This window comes from Misgurnus anguillicaudatus, chromosome 7, assembly GCF_027580225.2.
Source record: "Misgurnus anguillicaudatus chromosome 7, ASM2758022v2, whole genome shotgun sequence".
Classification (NCBI taxonomy): domain Eukaryota; kingdom Metazoa; phylum Chordata; class Actinopteri; order Cypriniformes; family Cobitidae; genus Misgurnus; species Misgurnus anguillicaudatus.
This window is the reverse complement of record NC_073343.2, coordinates 18,791,153-18,816,291: the sequence shown is the minus strand read 5'-3', so window position 1 is coordinate 18,816,291 and position 25,139 is coordinate 18,791,153. Positions and strand designations below refer to the sequence as shown.

The following is a 25,139-nucleotide window of genomic DNA, read 5'->3' as shown; positions in this document are numbered from 1 at the left end:
AGCCTGAATTTGATAAAACTATTAAACTGGATGGAGATGCAAGGGATAAAGGCACTCTGACTATCAAATCTATCAAACTGTTAGACAGTGCAGTGTATTTCTGTGCAGCATATTACACAGTGCTCAAAATCGTTTCTGTCTTGTACAAAAACGTCTCTTTCAAAAGTTTTGTTTGAAGCATATTTACTACCCTCTCAACACCTGTGGTTTTTGATTCAGTTCCAGTAAATTAACGCACTATATCTAGGCCTGATAAAAAATGAGACAGGATCATAATCCCAATTAAAACAGATTTAGAATAATAAATGTTGCAAAGAATTGTTTATTGTTACCATTGTATGAACAATCACACTGACTAATCAAATTGAATGTTTTATCCTTTGGTAACATTTCTTATGCAACTTTATTATATAATAAAATGTATATATTCATTACAGCACACTATAGGCTCCAGCCATTCATCAAGAGTTGTGTGCAATATCAGCCAATGCAGTGTATACATAAATTTGCACTTCAAAATTTCAATGGAAATTGCAGACCAGTAGCAGGTACACTGTTAGAACATATGTGACACATTAGTGTTGATTGTGGGACGACACACTAAATGCGTTGTCCCAGATTTCACCCATCACTGTGTTATTGAATCAACACTTTTAACACAAAATGTGTTATATTTTAACACAAAATCAACATAAAATGACACATAATGTGTTAAAATGACACATAATGTGTTAAAAGCTTAACGCACAAAGATGTGTAAAAAATTAACACATCCTTTCTGAGAGTGTAGCCTACAAGAGGATTTGAGACACACTAAGGGGGTGTGCACACCAAAGCTTTTACGCCCGCAGCAGGCGCATATTCAATTGTTTCCAATAGAAGCTTGGCGTTTTTCAAATAAGCCATCAGCTAGCGGGTTTTTTCCATGCTGAAAACCGGCACTCGGCAGTTTTTCCGTTTTGGTGTGCACAACCCCTAACTCAGACTCTGAAGACTATTTAGGATGGAAAGTATGCAAATTGGGATGCAGCATGTTATCTAGCAAGTCAATAAACACAGGGCTATTACACTATAGGCTTAGAATGTCACATGACCCAAGTTCACTGTTAACTGTTAGCTTACGCATTAACCACTAAAACCTGAAATCAAGCTAAGAAGCAGGTGTCATTTTAACTTCACATCCAGGTGGCGGCAGTTCATGAAACACCTTACAAAGCAAATGATGTTTAGTAGTGTGACATCTTTGTAGTAGACTTTCTCTGACTAGCACAAATCAAGATGATCAGAGTTTGTCTTATTGTTGCTGTTACAGTGCTCTGGCTAACAGGTATTATTTCATTTATGTACAAACTAAATGGCTAATGCTATTTTTCAGCCTATATAAACAATTTTGTTGTGGTGATGATTTACATACTCTATCTTTTATTACAGGTTCTGTCTGTAGTAACACAGTCACTCAGAGTCCTTCAGATTTATTTAAAACAAATGGAGCTGATGGCCAGCTTGAGTGCAAACACAGCATATCGAGCTACAATGTGATACTTTGGTACAAACAAACCCCCAGCCATGGGTTAACATTATTGGGACATCTGCTATATAAGGCTAGTCAACCAGAGGAGGATTTTAAAAACAAAATTGATATAAAAGGAGATGCATCCCAGTATGGTCAACTAGTCATAAAAGATCTGTCTGATAATGACAGTGGAGTGTATTTCTGTGCAGCTAGTATGCACAGTGGTAGATATAGTCAAAACATCAATACAAATAGTCTGTGCTCTCTAACACTATTACACAGTTCAACACATCCACTATGTATCACCTGCAGAAGGGTACAAAGTTTGATTTGCTCCCAGCATTTGATGAACTGATGAACTCCGTTTCAAAACAGTAGAGGGAGCTATATCTCCATCATTATTAAATCCAAACTATGAAAAATGTGAAAAAAAAGATTAATGGTATGCTAAACCAAATCATCATTCTGCTTTCTCTCTCGAATCCTTCCGTTTGTACATTACAACTAACCAGTGCTCCAAAATATCACATCATTTCCTTCCGCACATGTCCCTCGGATTGCCTTTCATAGTAGTGTCACTCATAGTAGTGACACTCGGCACAAAAAACAACCATGACGGGCATTTCTTTAAGTTTTTTAATTTCTCTGTTTTACCTTTCAGGTAATTCTGTCTAATTTAATATTTTAGCTAACATCTGCATTGTTTTATGCATTACATTTACACAGTTTTTCTCTTACAGCTTCCTGTCTTGCTGATGTTTTCCAAACTCCTGGTGATCTCTTAAAGAAGCAAGATGAAACCGCTGTAATCACGTGTAGTCATAATGTACCAAATTATGATCGCATTCTTTGGTATAAACAGGAAACTACATGATTTAGTTTTATGTGATTCCTTAATCTTCAATATGAAAACCCAGAACCTGAATTTAAAGACAAGATCAAACTAAAGGGAGATGGAAGAAAAAACGGGACCATAACTATCGATAACACCTTATCTAATGACAGTGCAATGTATTTCTGTGCAGCATATAACACAATGATCACCATCACCTCTGTCTATTACAAAAACCCTCCTTTGTGTGAAACAGCTTTTCATTAACTGATACATCTATTATGCACCTGGAACTGTAGGGTTTGATACAGTAACAATAATTAAAAATGCACAATTACATTAAGCAAAAAATGTAATTATATATTGAATAATTTTTTACCACTGAGATTATAAGTAGAGGCAAAAAAAAATTTGTACATCATGTAAATCATAAATAATTGAAATCAGTTAGAAAGGGCAAATATGCCAGTGAATTATGATCTCCTGTTTCCCCATCTTGTTTATACCGTATTTTTTGTTCTATAAGCCGCGTTTTTTTCTTGGCTGGTGGTGCGTCTTATAGTCAGGTGCGCCTTGTAAGTCAATATGAATTAATCTTGACATATATGAGGCAAGAGACAACATTACCGTCTACAGCCGTGAGAGTCCGCCATATGCTGCTTCTGTATTTATGTAATTCAATGGATTCAGTGACGCGGAATGACGAGTATGCGAACTTCACACTAGTTGGCTTGTTCGGTTAATCAAGCTTCCAGGTAAATTCTGTATGCTATGGTTTATCGTTTAAATAACTTGCCTTTCCAGATTAGGGCTCTATCTTACACCCGGTGCAATGCAGCGTTTAGCGCCGCGTTGTTTAAATAGCAAATGCATTTGCACCCCCTTTTGCGCCCATGGGCGTTCTGGTCTGAAAACGAGGTGTGTTCAGGCGCATTGTTGGCGCGTTGCTATTTTGAGGCAGCTAATGTGTTTTATGTTATTTAAAGAGCGCATTAGTAATATGCGCCTATAAACGGGACGACAACGCGGGTTTCTTATCACAAAGTACATGAATGCGCAGCAGCACAAAAATGCTTTTAAATATGAAAGATTAAAGGATTGAAAGTAAAAGATTATTATTGAGTCTCTTAGACATAAATGAGGACTAATTATGAGACGTTAAAAGGCACAAAGAGCTGCTTTCACCTGTAGCCTGGTAAGTAAATAAATGCTTTGCTTTAAACAAATGCATCTGTTTTTTAATGTTTTTTTTTTTTTAAATGCTACCTTGCGGATTTATTGTATATGATGACTCTGTACCTGCGGATATGGTGAGATGAGAAACATTTTTAAGTAATGCTTAAAAAAAAAACGCTCTCCAAAGTGCTGAAACGTGAGGAGAGACGTTTGTAAATTCTTTATCTCCTGTTTGTTACAAATAAAGTATTTTTACAAGTACAAACCTTATCTTACATACTTGTAAATTATTTGTGATTATATTGGATAGCCATACATTTAAAGCAATTACAAGCCTGCTTTTTTACTTCAATGACTAAAAGAAAACGGGTTTTAAAGGTTTTAATAAAAAAATTACAATTTCAATACAAGTGAAAAACAACACAATTATTTAACATTAATCTTAAACTGGGGATCTTCTTCCTCCGCTTAGTTTTTCAGTTTACAAAGTTCGTCATCTAAATAGAGATTAGACATAGCGCCAGCACAACAGGCTTTTAAAGGGGATGAGAGCTGAGACTCTCATTGGTTTACTGCACGTTACGCCCAAAATACTCCCATTACAATAGGACGAACCTTTTTCGACCATGCACTCGGCGCACAGACCATTTTTCCTGTCGTTAAATTAGCAAAAGTGGATTCGGACACGTCCATTTAGACGTTGCGCTGTGCGCTTTAGACAATGCGCTTAGATCGTTAAAATAGGGCCCTAAATGTCTGTTTTTCGGCTTGGATTTTTTAAAATATTTTTCTAAATAAACGTGACGTATAGCCCACTGTGACTTATGTTATTTTGTCTTCATGACGCATTTTTGAATGATGCGGCTTATACTCCGGTGCAGCTTATAGTTTGGAAATACGGTACACTCTTAAAAAAAATGGTTCTATATCGAACCAGAAATGGTTCTATCACCCGCTTCATATATGGAACCCCTAAATGGTTCAATATAGAACCACTTTAATAGGTTCATTAAAAAGAACCCCAAATGGTTCTTTGAATCAAAGTTAGATGGTTCTATTTAGAACCATTAAAGGTTCTTTATTATTATGAGTAATTTATTATTGATAAGAAATTATAACCGATCTAGAAAATTATAAAAGTTTACTATTTATTAATTGTATTATACAGAAATATAAATCTATAAAAATTACTTAAAATCACATCTCTTTATTCTGTATTAGACAGCAAAACTTTAGTTTACATTTAAAATGTCTCATTACATTCAACCATTTAGTTATTTCATTATTTCCATTAAGCATTTTCACTTTTTAATAAACATACATACGTTTATATATAAATAATATATATAAATAAATTGCATCTCTGTATTAAACAGCTAAACTCTTAATTACACTATACATTAAAAATTTTGTTTAAGTTATTTCCCTTACGCATAGATACTGTACAGTATATGCAGTATTAATTTTTAGTAACTTTTACATGTGTCTGAAATGATGAAAAGAAATCACGGTAACACTTTACAATAAGGTTCATTAGTCAACACTAGTCAGCTACATTAGTCAACATGAACTAATAATGAACTGCACTTATACAGCCTTTATTAATCTTTGTTAATGTTAATTTCAACAATTACTTTATTAAAATCTTGTTAACATTAGTTAATGCACTCTGAACTTGTCACGGTAGGAAATCCTCTGTTTCCTCCATGTCATGTGTGTGTGTATGTTTGTTTGTTCACTCACCTCTGCCATGTGCTCGTTTGATTAAGTGTTGTCACCTGTGTATGATTGCCTCGCTCCAGCTGATCCTCATCACCCATCAGCTACAAATACTCACCCTGTTCTCTCCCTGTTGTCAGATCCTCATTTCATGTTGCTGCATCACTTGGATTATCGTCTCTCGTCGTCGTGTTGGATTTGTGTTCGTGTTGTCGTCTCCGTGTGAGTGTTTGGTTTGTTCCTGGTTCTATCCACTGGCCATCATCACACTCATCACCGACTTCACCATTCAACACTCTTCACACCACCGTAGACCTTCGTTCACCATTGCCAACATTCTGGACTCAGTCATTCACTCTGTTGTTTCATTATATTTACCATCATTATTAATAAAACTGTGTTGATCGTCTGCGCTTGCCTCCTCCACTTTATTGTATCATTACAGAAGGATCTGACCATCATGGAGGCAGCAGGCGATCGCTCCCCATCTCATCTAGAAGAGTTTTTACAGAGAGCTGTGGGTCGTATGGATCGCCAGGACAAGGCGATAGATGAGATGGGTCGAGCCTTCCAAGCAATGGTGACGAAGGTTTCCGAGCTCGCCCTTCAGGCTCAACAACAACATCCATCGCCACCCATTGCGCCCCCCACGCCACCCACACCGCCGATCGCCACCGGGGGTATTCCCCAGTCCGAACCACGCCTTCCGATTCCGGAGAAGTATGCAGGTGAGCCGAAATTTTGTCGATCATTTCTCTCTCATTGTTCTTTGCATTTCGCATTGCAGCCCCGCACGTTTACCACCGAGGAAGTGAAAGTGGCGTTCGTGCTCTCCTTGCTCACGGGGAAGGCTGCCCTCTGGGGGACGGCGGTGTGGGAGAACCACGACAGCTGCTGTTCTTCGTTCCACGCCCTCTCGGAGGAGATGAAACGGGTCTTCGACCGCTCCGTCGCCGGGAGAGAGGTGGCCAGACTGTTAGCGGACCTACGTCAGGAAGAGAGGTCCGTATCTGATTACTCCATCGAGTTCCGCACCCTGGCGGCGGAGTGTAAGTGGAACGAAGAGGCGCAGTGGGATCATTTCCTGCATGGGTTGGCTGACCGCATCCAACAGGAGATTCGAGCAGTGGAACTTCCATCTTCACTCAATGGATTAATCGATCTCACTATCCGTATTGACAACCAGCTAGACCAAGCCGCCAGACGGAGGGGGAGAACCACTCGCACAACCAGTCCCGAGGTTAAGCATCGGCGGCCAGAGGTTGCGGTCAGCCCACCTGGAGATCTGGAACCCATGCAGGTGGGGCGAGCTCGGCTCTCCCGGGAGGAGAGGAACAGGCGGAGATCCCATGGACTGTGTTTATACTGTGGCAGTCCAGAACATCACATCCAGCGCTGCCCAGTAAAAGATCAAGCCCGATAGTAAATCTGAGGCTACTATCGGGTGGGATCTCTGCCAGGAAGACCTCATCTACATCGACACTCCTTCCGGTGAGACTACGGTGGTCTACTCACACACTGGATCAACACGCTTTGGTGGATTCTGGGGCCGAGGGCAGTTTCATGGACTTTAATTTCGCATGTAAGACCAAGATTCCTCTCACCTCTCTCAAACACCCCATTGCACCTTTTGCACTTGATGGACACAAGTTTCCAGTCATCACTCAGACCACCATTCCTGTTTCACTCATCACATCTGGTAACCATACGGAGAAGATTTCATTCCTCATCACAGACTCACCTCAGACTCCCATTGTTCTCGGTCACACTTGGCTCCATAAACACAACCCCAGGATCGATTGGCGTCTCGGATCTGTGGTTAGCTGGAGCGAGGAGTGTCATTTGTCTTGTCTTTTGTCTGCTGGTGTTAATGTTTCTGAGTCTGTGTTTCAGGGGGAAGCAGTGGATTTGACTAACGTGCCCGCGGAGTACCACGACCTGAAGGAGGTGTTCAGTAAGTCGCGGGCTGATTCTCTTCCTCCTCATCGTCCCTATGACTGTGCGATAGAGTTATTGCCAGGTACCTCTCCGCCTAAGGGCAAGTTATATTCCTTGTCTATTCCTGAGACGGCGGCCATGGAGAAATATATATATCCAGTTCTCTAGCAACGGGGTTCATTCGCCCTTCCTCTTCTCCAGCGGGGGCGGGGTTCTTTTTTGTGGGAAAGAAGGACGGATCTCTGCGACCTTGTATTGACTACCGAGGGTTGAACAACATAACGGTAAAGAATACTTATCCTTTGCCGCTTATGTCTTCAGCTTTTGAGAGGTTGCAGGGAGCGGCCGTTTTAACTAAATTGGACTTACGTAACGCTTATCATTTGGTCCGCATTAGGGAGGGGGACGAATGGAAGACTGCTTTTAACACCCCTCGTGGCCATTTTGAGTACTGCGTGATGCCTTTCGGTCTATCTAACTCGCCGGCAGTCTTCCAAGCACTCGTTAATGACGTGTTGCGAGACATGGTCGATCAGTTCATATATGTTTACCTGGATGACATATAGATTTTTTCTTCGTCTCTCCAGGAACACGTGCAACACGTACGACGAGTGCTTCTGCGGTTGCTAGAGAATGGATTGTTTGTCAAGGCGGAGAAATGCGTTTTTCATGCACAGTCTGTTTCTTTTCTAGGACACATCATTTCGACTGAGGGTGTTCGCATGGATCCTGAGAAGGTTAAGGCTGTGGTAGATTGGCCATCCCCAGAGTCTCGCAAGGCCCTGCAGAGATTTCTGGGGTTCGCCAATTTTTATCGGCGTTTTATTCGCAATTTCAGCCAACTAGCCGCGCCTCTGACCGCTTTGACCTCCCCTAGTTTGACGTTCAGGTGGTCAGACGCAGCTGAGGCTGCGTTTGCCAAACTGAAAAGCTGCTTTGTTTCAGCTCCTATTCTTGTCACCCCTGATCGCTCACGTCAATTCATAGTGGAGGTCGACGCGTCAGAGGTGGGGGTAGGAGCAGTGTTATCCCAGCGCGCATCCTCAGACGGAAAGGTTCATCCTTGCGCGTATTATTCTCATCGTTTATCTCCTGCGGAAGTTAACTATGACATTGGCAATCGGGAGTTGTTGGCCGTCAAATTAGCACTGGAGGAGTGGCGTCACTGGCTTGAAGGGTCGGGTGTACCCTTCATTGTATGGACGGACCATAAGAATCTCGAATACATTAGAACTGCTAAAAGACTTAACTCCAGGCAGGCTCGGTGGGCATTGTTTTTTGGTCGTTTCGATTTTACACTTTCTTACCGGCCGGGTTCCAAAAACATCAAACCCGATGCTTTATCCCGTCTTTTTGAGCGTTCCGATTGTACTGCTACTCCCGAGCCCATTTTACCGGAGACCATCATTATCTCCGCGCTCAGATGGGAGGTCGAATCGAAGGTGTTGACTGCCTTAGAAGGGGTAACGCCCCCGGCTCGTTGCCCACCGAACCGTTTATTTGTGCCGGAGGGGTTACGGTCAGACGTTCTCCAGTGGGGTCATTGTTCCAGTGTTGCTTGTCACCCAGGGGTTAGTAGAACTAGATTTCTAGTCAAGCAACGATTTTGGTGGCCTGGTATGGCTCATGATGTCCACGACTTCGTCTTGGCTTGCTCGGTTTGTGCTGTTGGTAAGACTTCCAATCGACCTCCAGATGGGTTACTCTTACCGCTGTCTGTCCCTTCGAGACCCTGGTCCCACATCTCGTTAGATTTTATTACCGCCCTCCCACCCTCCAAGGGTAATACAGTGATTTTAACCGTAGTGGACCGGTTCTCGAAGGCGGCTCATTTCATCCCCTTGCCCAAATTGCCATCAGCCAAGGAAACAGCGGTAACTGTCATTGACCACGTCTTCCGTATACATGGCCTTCCGACAGACGTGGTTTCTGACAGGGGTCCCCAATTTGTGTCCAAATTCTGGCGAGAGTTTTGTAAATTGTTAGGAGCGACTGTTAGTCTTTCTTCCGGGTTCCATCCCCAGAGCAATGGTCAAACCGAGCGAGCCAATCAGGATGTCGAAAGGACATTGCGGTGTTTGGCATCCAACAATCCTTCATCCTGGTGTCAACAACTCTCAATTGTGGAGTACGCACACAATTCTCTGCCAGTGTCATCTACGGGCATGTCTCCATTTAAGTGTAGTTTAGGGTACCAACCACATAATTTTGTTAGTACTGAATCCGAGGTGTCGGTCCCCTCCGCAAACGCACTAGTCCAGAGGTGTCACCGCACCTGGACCAGAGCTCGTAGAGCTCTACTCCAGGCAAGGTCGCGCACCAAGGCTAAGGCCGATCGCCACCGGTCGAAGCCTCCCCGTTACGTCGTCGGTCAAAGAGTGTGGCTTTCAACCCAGAACATTCTGATGCGTTCCGTTTCGAATAAGCTTGCGCCCAAATTTATTGGCCCGTTTTCTGTTACCAAAATCATTAATCCGGTAACAGTGCGTCTTAGCCTTCCTCCTGCGTACAGGAGGGTTCACCCCGTCTTTCATGTGTCCAAAATTAAACCGGTGATTTTTTTCCCGTCTTAATCCGCCTGCCCCGGTTCCCCCCCCGCCTCGTATCGTTAATGGGGAAACCACGTATTCGGTCAATCGTATTCTGGACTCTAGACGGAGGGGACGCGGTTTTCAGTACTTGGTGGATTGGGAAGGTTACGGTCCGGAGGAGAGAAGGTGGGTTCCTGCTCGGGACATACTGGATCACCGCCTTATTGATGATTACAATCTTCAGGTAAAGCAGGCTGGGAACGCCAAGGGGCGTTCCTAGGGGAGGGGGTACTGTCACGGTAGGAAATCCTGTTTCCTCCGTGTCATGTGTGTGTGTATGTTTGTTCACTTACCTCTGCCATGTGCTCGTTTGATTAAGTGTTGTCACCTGTGTATGATTGCCTCGCTCCAGCTGATCCTCATCACCCATCAGCTACAAATACTCACCCTGTTCTCTCCCTGTTGTCAGATCCTCATTTCATGTTGCTGCATCACTTGGATTATCGTCTCTCGTCGTCGTGTTGGATTTGTGTTCGTGTTGTCGTCTCCGTGTGAGTGTTTGGTTTGTTCCTGGTTCTATCCACTGGCCATCATCACACTCATCACCGACTTCACCATTCAACACTCTTCACACCACCGTAGACCTTCGTTCACCATTGCCAACATTCTGGACTCAGTCATTCACTCTGTTGTTTCATTATATTTACCATCATTATTAATAAAACTGTGTTGATCGTCTGCGCTTGCCTCCTCCACTTTATTGTATCATTACAGAACTAACATGAACAAGCAATTAAAGCTTAAATTTTTATTAACTAACATTAACAAAGATGAATAAATACTGTAACAAATGTATTGCTTATGGTTTGTTCAAGTTAGTTAATACATTAACTAATGAACTTTATTGTAAAGTGTTACCGAAATCACAATGCATTTAAAGACAATTCATGAACAATCTATTAAATAGAATGACAATTTACACAAGTTGATTTTACATTTGTTTTGTACAGGTATTAAAACTTAAGCATATATTTTATAAATTAAAGTCACTGTGTGCTTAATGGCAAAAGGGTATTGAACATTGAGGAGAAAAAAAACGCAAACAGTTGTCACGGAGTGACTATGCGGGGCGGAACCAAAAGGATTCCGCCCGGACCGGTTTGTACAGACACCGGCACTTCAGGGTTCCCCGGGAATCCCCGCACTCGCTGAAACAAGGCACAGCTGTGTGAGTGACGTGGCGAGCGATGGTTGGGCGAGCCACGCCTGGGAGGAGGATATAAAGAGAGAAGGTAGAAGTTACTGGAAGGGTCGATTTTCGGGCGAGTCAACTTCCGCCTTGGGCAGCACAACGAAGACCAGCCTCCGAAGAGTCCGCAGGCTCTGCTGATCCGGCGACCGCTAGGTAGCGGGCGGAAAGAGTGCGGGGCTGGTCCGGGCGAAAGGACGGCATGGTTGTGTATAGGAAGTTACTTGTCAGAGTGAAGTTTGATCGCGTTGGATATACGCTGCAGATGCCGGCTGGGTTGTTAGTCCTTCGGGTGCTGAGTTCTGCTACGGCTAGGAGCTGTGGAGAGAGAAGAAACACTGTTCAACAGTCAAGTAAGAACCTCTTGAAACGGAAATACACAAAGCTTTCTTGAAGTGTTGTGCTGTGTCCTTGTCGTCCGTACTCACCTTTGGAGGGTCTTGGACCTTTGTGGATGCCATCAGGGGCTGCCCAACCCACCCAGATACGCTCTGTAGCGGTGTTCCAGCTGGAGTCACGTGGAAACCCCTCCAACGTCCCTGGCCCCGTAATACTCCCCCTGAGGGCGAGAAGCGAGATTTTTAGATTCCCTTTCCCATTCCCCACTTTAGTTTTAAATAATTTAAATAAAGTTTCTATTTCTATATTTTACTTACCTCTGGTTTGTCTGGTCATTGGGGTGCTTTGGGACCTCCTCAAGGTGGAACTAGGAGGAGCGTGATCCGCGACAGGGGCGGTCCGCTTCTCCGACCTGTGACACAGTCATTCCACAGCCTGTGATGTCAATGTCTTCCACATATTAAGTTCACATTGTCCATTATAAAGTTGATATATTCAGATTTGAAAAGATCAGGAGAGCCGTTGAACACTATGGTTGGTGTGGGACCTTTGGGTTCCTGTAAAACAAACATTTCACCTTTTAAGTGCTTTTTACCAATTAACAGAAGCCATCAAATAGACTTAAAATTATCCCATAATAACACAAATAAAGTATGACAACTAGGCAAGCGACACTCACGAACCAAGAAGACTCATAATAATTGATGTAGAGCTGTATGCTATTTAAGGGTAAACAGAGTAATAGTTTTATATTTGCATTGAATGTTACTTTAAATAAAGTGCCTCAAATGCTAACTAAATTACAGAAGACTATACTTACACTATTTACACAGTAAGGAAGCTGGGATTTTCTTGAAATAATGCTTGCAATAACATAAGTGCAGCATTCCTCACCAGACCTACAAAGATACAAATTATTGTACATTAGGTACAGATATCAATTACAGGGACATTTTACTCAAAAAAGAAAACTCATTCACTCACTCGTTATTTCAAACATTCACAGCTTTCTTTCTTCAGCAGAACACTAACACAAAAAGATTTTGAAGAATGTCTGTAACCGAACAACTGGACACAAAACCAATGCAGGTCAATGGGCACCATTGTTGTTCGATTACCATACTTTTTCAAAATTTCTTCTGTTGTGTTCTGCTGAAGAAAGTGAAGACAATTTTAATTTGTGGGTAAACTTTAACTCTTTCTCAGCCAGCGTCTCTTAATTAACAAGTTTACTCTTCAATGGCAAGGAAAAAGTTTATACTAACATTATTTTCATATTTTCACTTATACAATTTATAGGTGCTAGAACCTTTACATTGACTATGCATATAAGGCTACTTTACACTGGACAAAGAACAAGCACCTTCTGTGGTTTCCTCTCCAATGAGATTGACGTAGAGATGTTTTTTACTTCCTTCTTTTGCACTCCTGATGATGTTTGGGGCCATTTTATTAAGAGATGTTTCCATGTTCTTCACCAAGTCTGTTCCAAACCACATTGTCATTCCATGCAGCATCTTAAAACAAAAAATCTTTATATATCCACTTTCAGACAAACAAGTTCCTTAAAGTCTACATTAACTTGAGGTTGCAATTGACTAGTGATGTATTTTTCAAAACACAATGTTCAATAAAAAAATAGTGTGAAATATACAGAATTTAAATTAAATCCTCAAACACTTTACAGTCTTTAATGTTAAATTCTAAATGAAATACATACAGTAAGAATTATCATTAAAGCTACAAAACACAGATTTCTTTTTATTTTCTCTTTAATGAACATTAGTGACGAAGTCTTACAAGGTCCTTTTAAGCACCTTACCTTTTTGCATCAATGGGGTTTATATTTTAAAGCCAGTGACGTGTCTGACCATTTATTAACCATGGTTATCTGTGAGGGAGAGGAAAAAAAATTACACTTCACAAACCAAATACACATAAAAACCTGAACACGTTTGGTTTTTAAAACATTTGAATGTTAAATGTAAGTGTCTTAACAGCTACCATCACATTAATTAATGGTGTGCATCACAGAAAACATGCATATCTAGACTTGCGGATACAAACGCTGCACTGCAATCGTGCATTTATAATAAAGACCAGCAGAAAGTTCTTAACTGTGGCCAGCAGTTTCCACTTTCCTTCAAGGTTTAGCTCCAACCCTGATAAAACACTCGTGAACAAGCAAAAAATACTCACGGAATATGTGTAAAACTGCGACAAACATTTACATATAATTTCCCTTCCACCGTCTTCCACCCGGTTCCTTTGACCACGCGCTTCATTGAAATAACACCCCTGTCTCGAATTTCGTCTCCTTACAACACAGCTGTCTTATTGTGCTTGGCAATTTAATTGAAAATGACAAAGAAATAAAGCAGGACTGTAACGTAATTCATTAAAACCAGGAACAAAATGTATTTAACAGAGCTTTTATAACTGACGGTTGACGAAGCCCGTCAGTGCTTTAACGTTACCAGCAGTATTTTTTAACTGAGGTAAATATTAAAAATGTAGCTTCTAGTATCACTATTTAGCACAAGACCTACTCTAACAAAATAAATTAACTAATTATACTAAATATTTCAGTAATATCGTTTAAAAAATGTAGAAAGTTTACTTACCTCAGGGTACAAACAAGCGGAAATGACGGTCCGGAGTCCGAACTCCTCAGTTTGAAAAAATAACTGTCAAGCCTCGAGGCTCATCTTCGCGTATGGTGGTGGTCTGGTCTGCCTCTCCACATCACCACCCCTCTGGTTTAATAAACAGAGGAATATAAACACACACACATACATAAATAACATGTTTAATATAATAAAGCTTGACGGTGAAAGATTTTATACCCTAAAATTGCCAAGTTTCCCTCAGAGATCACACATAATTGAATTAAACACTATTGGGCGGTTTTCTCGGACAGGACTTATCACTGACTAAAATACTGACATCTGTTAACATATGAGTGCTATTGTTTTGTCTCAAAATGCACACTAGTATTGTATTTTATAAGGTTTGTTTGTAAAAATGTCCCAATTATAATTAAGACGGAGTCCTAAACCCTGTCCGGTATTATCGTAACTAAAATAACCCCCGTCAAGTGAGCCGTCATCTGCAAATGCATGGTCAAGCCAGCCGGCGCCTAAATTGTGATGCACGTCATTTTGTAACATTACGGTACGGATACTTGCAGCGGCCAGAAAACTGTCATAGACCTACGCGATTCGACTTCGCGCGCGCGCGCTGAAAGATTTGACGAACGCATGACGTCAAAGTACCGCGAGGGCGGCTCGAGAAATAATACGGAGGCTAATTTCGACTCGCTCTCGCTGTGTTTGACGTCATCCGCCTGTCATTTTTTGCTATTTAATCGGTTCATTTACCCAATAACAAGATAAACGTACTTACAACGTATTTTATATTACACATTACAAAAAATTGTCTAATCACAGTATGAGACATTTCACTTTCAATTGTTGACAAAAATATAGTTTTTTTAAATGTTTCCAAATGTCTTGTAACATTACTTTCTTGCTTTGCCTACAGGGTTTAGTTGATCTATTAACAGGATCTTCTTCATGATGACCCACACTCTGTTCATGTCACTTTTCAAACTGTTTCACTGGATATTTATAAAGAAATCTATAGGCAAAGTCTGTCAACCATACATCAACATGCAGCATTTTTACATTGCTATGATTCAAAATCCTTAACGTGTAACAAGAATATTTTATGAATATCTTATTTAGGATGACCCACACTCTGTTCATGTCACTTTTCAAACTGTTTCACTGGACATATATAAAGAAATCTATAGGCAAAGTCTGTCAACTATACATCAACATGTTGCATTTTTACATTGCTATGATTCAAAATCCTTAACGTGTAACAACAACATTTTAATAATATCTTATTTTGGATGACCCACACTCTGTTCATGTCACTTTTCAAACTGTTTCACTGGACATTTATAAAGAAAACTATAGGCAAAGTCTGTCAACTATACATCAACCATACATCAACATGTTGCATTTTTACATTGCTATGATTCAAAATCCTTAACATGTAACAACAACATTTTAAGAACATCTTTTTTAAGAATGACCCACACTCTGTTCATGTCACTTTTCAAACTGTTTCACTGGATATTTATAAAGAAATCTATAGGCAAAGTCTGTCAACCATACATCAACATGTAGCATTTTTACATTGCTATGATTCAAAATCCTTAACGTGTAACAACAACATTTTAGGAATATCTTCTTCATGATGACCCAAACTCTGTTCATGTCACTTTTCAAACTGTTTCACTGGACATTTATAAAGAAAATATAGGCAAAGTATGTCAACTATACATCAACATGTTGCATTTTTACATTGCTATGATTCAAAATCCTTAACGTGTAACAACAACATTTTAAGAATATCTTTTTTAGGATGACCCACACTCTGTTCATGTCAATTTTCAAACTGTTTCACTGGACATTTATAAAGAAAACTATAGGCAAAGTCTGTCAACTATACATCAACATGTTGCATTTTTACATTGCTATGATTCAAAATCCTTAACATGTAACAACAACATTTTAAGAATATCTTTTTTAGGATGACCCACACTCTGTTCATGTCACTTTTCAAACTGTTTCACTGGATATTTATAAAGAAATCTATAGGCAAAGTCTGTCAACCATACATCAACATGTAGCATTTTTACATTGCTATGATTCAAAATCCTTAACGTGTAACAACAACATTTTAAGAATATCTTTTTTAGGATGACCCACGCTCTGTTCATGTCACTTTTCGAGCTGTTTCACTGGATATTTATAAAGAAATCTATAGGCAAAGTCTGTCAACCATACATCAACATGTAGCATTTTTACATTGCTATGATTCAAAATCCTTAACGTGTAACAAGAATATTTTATGAATATCTTATTTAGGATGACCCACACTCTGTTCATGTCACTTTTCAAACTGTTTCACTGGATATTTATAAAGAAATCTATAGGCAAAGTCTGTCAACTATACATCAACATGTTGCATTTTTACATTGCTATGATTCAAAATCCTTAACATGTAACAACAACATTTTAAGAATATCTTTTTTAGGATGACCCACGCTCTGTTCATGTCACTTTTCAAACTGTTTCACTGGATATTTATAAAGAAATCTATAGGCAAAGTCTGTCAACCATACATCAACATGTAGCATTTTTACATTGCTATGATTCAAAATCCTTAACGTGTAACAAGAATATTTTATGAATATCTTATTTAGGATGACCCACACTCTGTTCATGTCACTTTTCAAACTGTTTCACTGGACATTTATAAAGAAATCTATAGGCAAAGTCTGTCAACTATACATCAACATGTTGCATTTTTACATCGCTATGATTCAAAATCCTTTACGTGTAACAACAACATTTCAGGAATATCTTCTTTAGGATGACCCACACTCTGTTCATGTCACTTTTCAAACTGTTTCACTGGACATTTATAAAGAAAACTATAGGCAAAGTCTGTCAACCATACATCAACCATACATCAACATGCAGCATTTTTACATTGCTATGGTTCAAAATCCTTAACGTGTAACAACAACATTTCAGGAATATCTTCTTTTGGATGACCCGGGCTCTGTTCATGTCGCTTTTCAGGCTGTTTCACTGGACATTTATAAAGAAAACTATAGGCAAAATCTGTCAAATATACATCAACTATACATCAACATTTAGTAATTAGTTCATTGTGCAAGTAATGCAAAATTGGTGACCATCTGTTACTCTAAGCAGGGCCGGTTTTTGCTATGGGCAATGTGGGCGAACGCCCAGTGCGCAATCTATGTGAGGGCGCACGAGCGCACTCAAAAAAAAAAAAAAAAAAATCCAAGCGGTTTTTTAGACAAACGCTCATTTCCATCTCAAGTTAGTGCTAAGAGTCATACACAGGTTGTGTGCGTGTCAGAAGAGGCACGGGAGAAAGGGGCGGGGAAACAGCTTGCGACTGCAAAACGCTCGCTCGCCTTAAGGGGGGCGAGTGAGGGATAGACTGATCCCAGACCAGAGGCCATACAACACAAACTGCTGCGTCTGCTTCCAAAATCATTTTATTTTTCATTCCTAAAATTAACATAGACCCATATACCTACGAACATGTTATCAATTGGATTTTGTGAGAAAAAAAATCTGTAGAGTCAGTCATCTACGTGACTCACGTCACGTGACACCGGTTGATTGACGGGCGAACGGACTTTGTTGTTGGCAAAATGTAATGCAAAGTTAATGATGTCGAGTCTTCATCATCATGGATCAAATTAAAAGACCAAAGAAGCCATAAGTTGCCCAGATCAGAAAAATAAGAAAAGAAGATGAGGAAAAATGGGCAAAAGATAAAGGTATGCCGATTTCTACGAGCTAATGTTATTTATATTAGCCTCGCTCTCTTGCTAATATGTTGCTATTAGCCACAGAACACGACTGTTTTTTTGTTTTGTTTTAGTTTTGCTGAACTAGCAACTATTAGAATTGAGGCACCATGTCATGCAACTAAATTCACCCATAGGCAACACACAGTCTAGTTTGTGTTTGCAACACAACAAGTGCAAGCTCACACAGACCTCCTGACTGTGTCATTTTTTATTGCTATACGCTATATGTGAACTTAAATAACTTCTAATATAAATTGACAAGCCATTTTGTAAGCTACACAGTCATATAGCTTTTTAAATAATTTGTAGTGTATGATTAGCATTTGTTAACATCCTATAAACTAATGTGAGTTATGGTCATTTTAATTGGGTAACTGATGCATGTGTGATGTAAGTGTATCTAACTTACATATTGGATCTTAATTGTAAATTCAGGGGCATTTCTGAAATATTTTGAAGTTAGAGCACCCACTGACAAAAATGAGGAGTCAGACACTTCAACAGCAGCCACAGACATGGTTGTGGAGTCTGATGAGGAGTGTGTGTGTGTTTATATACTGTATTACATTTATTTATCTTGTTTTTCTCTGTTCTTGTTACCTTTTTGTATTTAAGATTATATATAATAAAATAATACATGTTGGTGGCGGGATTTGAGGGTAATTCTTTTTTTTCTGGGGGCGGCCAAGGGATGGTTCGCCCAGGGCGTAAATCTAGCCAGGACCGCCACTGACTCTAAGCATGAAGCATGTATTCTATTGTTTTTTTTTTTTATGTAAAAAGAATTAATAAGTTCCTGTCAAGTGAATCCTGAAATTTGGATTTTACAAAAATTTTGACATTTACACTGTACTCTAAAACATATTTCTAAATCACAATGTTTGTAATTTGAAGAAATACAGTTTTTCTGAATTGCTAAAACACTAAACCCCAATCTCTGAACCAAATTCATAGTGGCCTAAACACATCTTTCAAATCATGCACTCTTTTTGCAAAATTCTAAACACAAACTTCTCACTGAAACACACATTTCACACCGCAATGCACCCGCTCTACAAATGCCAAACACAGGCAGGCAAAAGCCGAACACCACCACACCACAGCCATTATCATCGAGCAAACACAACAACTCAAAATTCTACACACTTTTATCTAATGGTATTTTTTACCAATTGTGTGGATTGGAAACAGTCTGAGGCGCAGATGAAGAGTATGAGGTAGAACAGAACACCAGAGACGAAAATTTGCAGTTGGATTGCTGACTTTTCACAAAACACAAGTGCTGCTTACAGTAATATTGAAAACTTACTATTACTTGCAGTACTTACAGTAAAGTATTCGCTATATTCACTGAACTAAACTTGTGATTACAGTAATATAGATTTTTAAGTGTGTTGTTACAATGTACAATAAACATGTATTTTTCTGTAAGCAGATCTCCTGGATGTTGTTTTTTCCATTTTTTAAGGTAGTGTCTAATGGCTGCTTTGTAGTGTTTTATAGATTTATGTGTGTATGATTTGAAAGCTAAGTTTGATTTTGAGTACAAGTGAAATGGTTTTGAAGGAATTGTTTGATTTTGCTGGAAGAGTCAAGGGTTCTGTAAATTTTGTTTGAAATTGGGATTTGTGTTTAAGGTTTTGAGAAAATGAGTGATGGTTTCAAAAAATGTGTTTTAGAATTTCAGAAGAACTGTAATGTGAAAATGTACAGAAATAATGTGAAAATGTAAATTCATCTACAGTTTACATCCAAAAATATTGACACATATAATTGTGTACACTAGTTATATTGACAACATGGGTAAACATTTTGAATGTCTTGTTCATGAACAATGACATACATACAGACTAGCAAATTTGATGATGTAAAAATGTACTTTTGTGAGATGAAATTATGATTTTGAACAAACTTTTGCAGGACATCCATGATACTTACTACAGTATACAACAGTGAACTGGCTTATATTGGTTGTGTCACCTTATTTGAAACTGGTTCAATCCATTTTGAGTGGTTGTGTTTACAGTAATCAATGACATGTGTGCTTGTGTTTAGCAGTATGCATGATATGTGTATTAGAGTGCAGAATGTGTTTTGAGAATGAATATGGGTGTGAGGTCTTGCTAAAAAGTCTAAGTGAGATCTGCAAAATGTGGTTTATGATGTGAAATGGTTTAAGGTATTGACAACAGATTGTACAATTAGATACATCAGTTCATGCAACTGAGAACTTTGTTCAGCCAATGGGTTTTAGCAAATGAGAAAAACTGTAAGAGACATATGCTGTTTTCTTAAAGCTGACTTTAATGGTAATTGCATGAAAGACATTTAGTAATCCCAAAAAATAGCGGACATGTAAGATTAGCGTTGTCACATTAGATTAAGGTAAAGTCCATTAGCTACACAGGTAAAGATGCAGAAATATAGACTATAATATATATCTAATGGCATATTTGTATAAATGTAGTTTGAGCTGCTGTCAAAATGCAAGTATACATGATATCAATAGCATTCTAATAAAGTTGCATGCAATTTTGTTGTTGTTTTTTAACTAAAAGGGGCACAACAGTAAAAGTCCGCTTAGGGCAACCATTTGACCAGCAGCGGCCCTGTGTGTATGTATGTAAAATTCTTGTATGTGTAGGCCTGGAGAGTCCCTACTCCTGGCATCAAATCTAGGTGCCTCTGTCCGCAGGATTTTCATAGTGATACACAGCAAGTTGCTGTTCTTGTTACACGTTAAGAATTTTGAATAATATCAGGGCAAAAAATGCTACATGTTGATGTATGGTTGATGTATGGTTGACAGACTTTGCCTATAGATTTCTTTATAAATGTCCAGTGAAACAGTTTGAAAAGTGACATGAACAGAGTGTGGGTCATCCTAAAGAAGATATTCCTGAAATGTTGTTGTTACACGTTAAGGATTTTGAATCATAGCAATGTAAAAATGCTGCATGTTGATGTATGGTTGACAGACTTTGCCTATAGATTTCTTTATAAATGTCCAGTGAAACCGCTTGAAAATTGACATGAACAGAGTGTGGGTCATCCTAAATAAGATATTCATAAAATATTCTTGTTACACGTTAAGGATTTTGAATCATAGCAATGTAAAAATGCTGCATGTTGATGTATGGTTGATGTATATTTGACAGACTTTGCCTATAGTTTTCTTTATAAATGTCCAGTGAAACAGTTTGAAAAGTGACATGAACAGAATGTGGGTCATCCTAAAGAAGATATTCCTGAAATGTTGTTGTTAAACGTTAAGGATTTTGAATCATAGCAATGTAAAAATGCTGTATGTTGATGTATGGTTGACAGACTTTGCCTATAGATTTCTTTATAAATGTCCAGTGAAACCGTTTGAAAATTGACATGAACAGAGTGTGGGTCATCCTAAATAAGATATTCATAAAATATTCTTGTTACACGTTAAGGATTTTGAATCATAGCAATGTAAAAATGCTGCATGTTGATGTATGGTTGATGTATATTTGACAGACTTTGCCTATAGTTTTCTTTATAAATGTCCAGTGAAACAGTTTGAAAAGTGACATGAACAGAATGTGGGTCATCCTAAAGAAGATATTCCTGAAATGTTGTTGTTACACGTTAAGGATTTTGAATCATAGCAATGTAAAAATGCTGTATGTTGATGTATGGTTGACAGACTTTGCCTATAGATTTCTTTATAAATGTCCAGTGAAACCGTTTGAAAATTGACATGAACAGAGTGTGGGTCATCCTAAATAAGATATTCATAAAATATTCTTGTTACACGTTAAGGATTTTGAATCATAGCAATGTAAAAATGCAACATGTTGATGTATGGTTGATGTATATTTGACAGACTTTGCCTATAGTTTTCTTTATAAATGTCCAGTGAAACAGTTTGAAAACTGACATGAACAGAATGTGGGTCATCCTAAAGAAGATATTCCTGAAATGTTGTTGTTACACGTTAAGGATTTTGAATCATAGCAATGTAAAAATGCTGTATGTTGATGTATGGTTGACAGACTTTGCCTATAGATTTCTTTATAAATGTCCAGTGAAACCGTTTGAAAATTGACATGAACAGAGTGTGGGTCATCCTAAAGAAGATATTCCTGAAATGTTGTTGTTACACGTTAAGGATTTTGAATCATAGCAATGTAAAAATGCTGTATGTTGATGTATGGTTGACAGACTTTGCCTATAGATTTCTTTATAAATGTCCAGTGAAACAGTTTGAAAAGTGACATGAACAGAGTGTGGGTCATCCTAAATAAGATATTCATAAAATATTCTTGTTACACGTTAAGGATTTTGAATCATAGCAATGTAAAAATGCTGTATGTTGATGTATGGTTGACAGACTTTGCCTATAGATTTCTTTATAAATGTCCAGTGAAACCGTTTGAAAATTGACATGAACAGAGTGTGGGTCATCCTAAATAAGATATTCATAAAATATTCTTGTTACACGTTAAGGTTTTTGAATCATAGCAATGTAAAAATGCAACATGTTGATGTATAGTTGACAGACTTTGCCTATAGATTTCTTTATAAATGTCCAGTGAAACAGTTTGAAAATTGACATGAACAGAGTGTGGGTCATCCTAAAGAAGTTATTCTTAAAATGTTGTTGTTACACGTTAAGGATTTTGAATCATAGCAATGTAAAAATGCAACATGTTGATGTATGGTTGACAGACTTTGCCTATAGATTTCTTTATAAATGTCCAGTGAAACAGTTTGAAAAGTGACATGAACAGAGTGTGGGTCATCCTAAAGAAGATATTCTTAAAATGTTCTTGTTACACGTTAAGGATTTTGAATCATAGCAATGCAAAAATGCTGCATGTTGATGTATGGTTGATGTGTATTTGGCGGACTTTGCCTGTGGTTTTCTTTGTGGATGTCCAGTGAAACGGTTTGAAAAGTGACATGAACAGAGTGTGGGTCATCCTAAAAAAGATATTCCTGAAATATTCTTGTTACACGTTAAGGATTTTGAATCATAGCAATGTAAAAACGCTGCATGTTGATGTATGGTTGATGTATGGTTGACAGACTTTGCCTATAGATTTCTTTATAAATGTCCAGTGAAACAGTTTGAAAAGTGACATGAACAGAGTGTGGGTCATCCTAAAGAAGATATTCGTAAAATGTTGTTGTTACACGTTAAGGATTTTGAATCATAGCAATGTAAAAATGCAACATGTTGATGTATGGTTGACAGACTTTGCCTATAGATTTCTTTATAAATGTCCAGTGAAACCGTTTGAAAATTGACATGAACAGAGTGTGGGTCATCCTAAATAAGATATTCGTAAAATACTCTTGTTACACGTTAAGGATTTTGAATCATAGCAATGTAAAAATGCTGCATGTTGATGTATGGTTGATGTATAGTTGACAGACTTTGCCTATAGTTTTCTTTATAAATGTCCAGTGAAACAGTTTGAAAAGTGACATGAACAGAGTGTGGGTCATCCTAAAAAAGATATTCTTAAAATGTTCTTGTTACACGTTATGAATTTTGAATAATACCAGGGCAAAAATGAATGCATGTTCATGTGGACAGTCTTTGTGTACAGTTTTCTTTGTTAATCTGCTGTAATTTATTTTGATAAGTAACAAACAGAGTGGGGTCATGCTGAAGAAGATCTTGTTAATAGATAAATCCTGTAGGCAAAGTAATTAAAGTAATGAACAAGAAATTAATGTTACAATACATTTGGAAACACTTAAAAAAACCTATATTTTTGTCAAGAATTGAAAGTGAAATGTCTCATACTGTGATTAGACAATTTATTTGTAATGTGTAATATAAAAGAAGTTGTTAATACGTTTATCTTGTTATTGGGTAAATGAACCGATTAAATAGCAAAAAAAATGACAGGCGGATGACATCAAACACTGCGAGAGCGAGTCGAAATTAGCCTCCGTATTATTTCTCGACCCGCTCTCGCGGTACTTTGACGTCATGCGGCCGTCAATTCTTTCGGCGCGAGCGCGAAGTCGAATCGCGTTGGTCTATTTCAGTTTTTTGGCTGCTGTAAGTATCCGTACCGTAATTTTACTAAGTGACGTGCAACACAGTTTAGGCTGCGGCTGGTTTGACCATGCATTTGCAGATGACGGCTCACTTGACGGGGGTCTAAAATAGCTCCACTTTAACTCGGACACATAACGTAACACACACTTTAAGTCGGTCACATAACATAACACACCTTTATATAACTTATATGTTTACAAAAACGTCGAGTATTTGCGTCTTTGCCAATTAATATAGTCTAAAATTAACATTTATTTACAAACACTTACCTGACATGACCTTGAGGAAACGGCTGATGACTCGTGTCATTGTGGGAAACAGTGAGTGATTCCGGCTGTTACATGCGGAATGATCTCAGATGAAATGACCTGTCATTCAGATCCTTCCGAGTTAAGTTAAGACATTTTAAATTAAAAACTCACGCACATACTGTACATACACACGCGCGCGTGAGCGGGTCGCGCGCACGCGCGCGCACACGGGTACACACACGGGCATATTTAGAAGTTTTATTTAAGATTGTTATGATATTGGGACTATTTCTCCACCCGCTTCCTCAGCTCTGAAGTTCAAATTCGCATGCAGTCCGGTTATAACAAATGTAAAAGATATGAAACATCACTCAACAGCAATATCAATTAAGTGCAATCCTAAAATATGATTTAAACATAACCCTTTCATTGTTAAGTATGAGAAATCAAAATAAATTAAATCACATGTTTAAACGCCACAGAGATATCAGAGCCAGCAGTCTGATGGGCTTGCCGAGGCGAGGCTGCGCTGGGCGGGGTGCGAGCGCTTAAGTGTCTGTGATTTTCTGGAGCTCATATGGAGCTCATCTACGTCCGAAAGTGTCCGAGCACATTTTTAAATAGACGCTATCTTTATTAACCGACCGCATATTTAAACTTTAAGCACATACATTCACGCCTGAACAACTCTTACAATTACATTTTGTGACCAAATAACAGTAATATTATGAGCATTTTGTTGTCAGGAAACATAGCTGTCCACATATTTACCTGATTTGTCTTAATCAGTTCAGTCAACACTAGCCATTCTGAATTTTGACTGGATTTGAAAATAACCATTCATTTAATATTTTAAACACAGATCTTCTCAACTAGCTCAAACAAAAAAATTGGTTTAACTTATATATTTTTGCCCGTCCAAAATTTCATTAGTTGGATTTTTTACAGTGTACACTAAATATTAGTAGCCTATTTGTTGACTCTCTCTTTATTTGACCACAACCTATTGACACAAAAAGGTGTGTGAATGAGTTGTGTAGGTTTGTAAATGAGTTGTGTAGGTCTGCAATTATTGTGTAATCTTTAGTTTACACTTCAGTCACAAAACGTGA

At 38.6% G+C, this 25,139-nt stretch overlaps 1 long non-coding RNA gene across 4 annotated transcripts; it reads right to left on the bottom strand.

Annotated features, from left to right (window-relative positions):
• Positions 1-12,131: 12,131 nt before the first annotated feature.
• On the bottom strand, positions 12,132-24,455 carry LOC141365301 (uncharacterized). Of its 4 annotated transcripts, XR_012370540.1 has the most exons (5): positions 24,046-24,455; positions 13,922-14,053; positions 13,120-13,188; positions 12,661-12,814; positions 12,132-12,196 (listed from the first exon to the last, which is right to left on the bottom strand). It is a non-coding gene; the product is annotated as an uncharacterized lncRNA (long non-coding RNA). The 4 variants fall into 4 exon arrangements; XR_012370538.1 differs by lacking the exon at positions 24,046-24,455 and having other exon boundaries at positions 13,922-14,365; XR_012370539.1 differs by lacking the exons at positions 13,922-14,053; positions 24,046-24,455 and adding an exon at positions 13,497-13,828.
• Between the last annotated feature and the right edge of the window lie 684 nt (positions 24,456-25,139).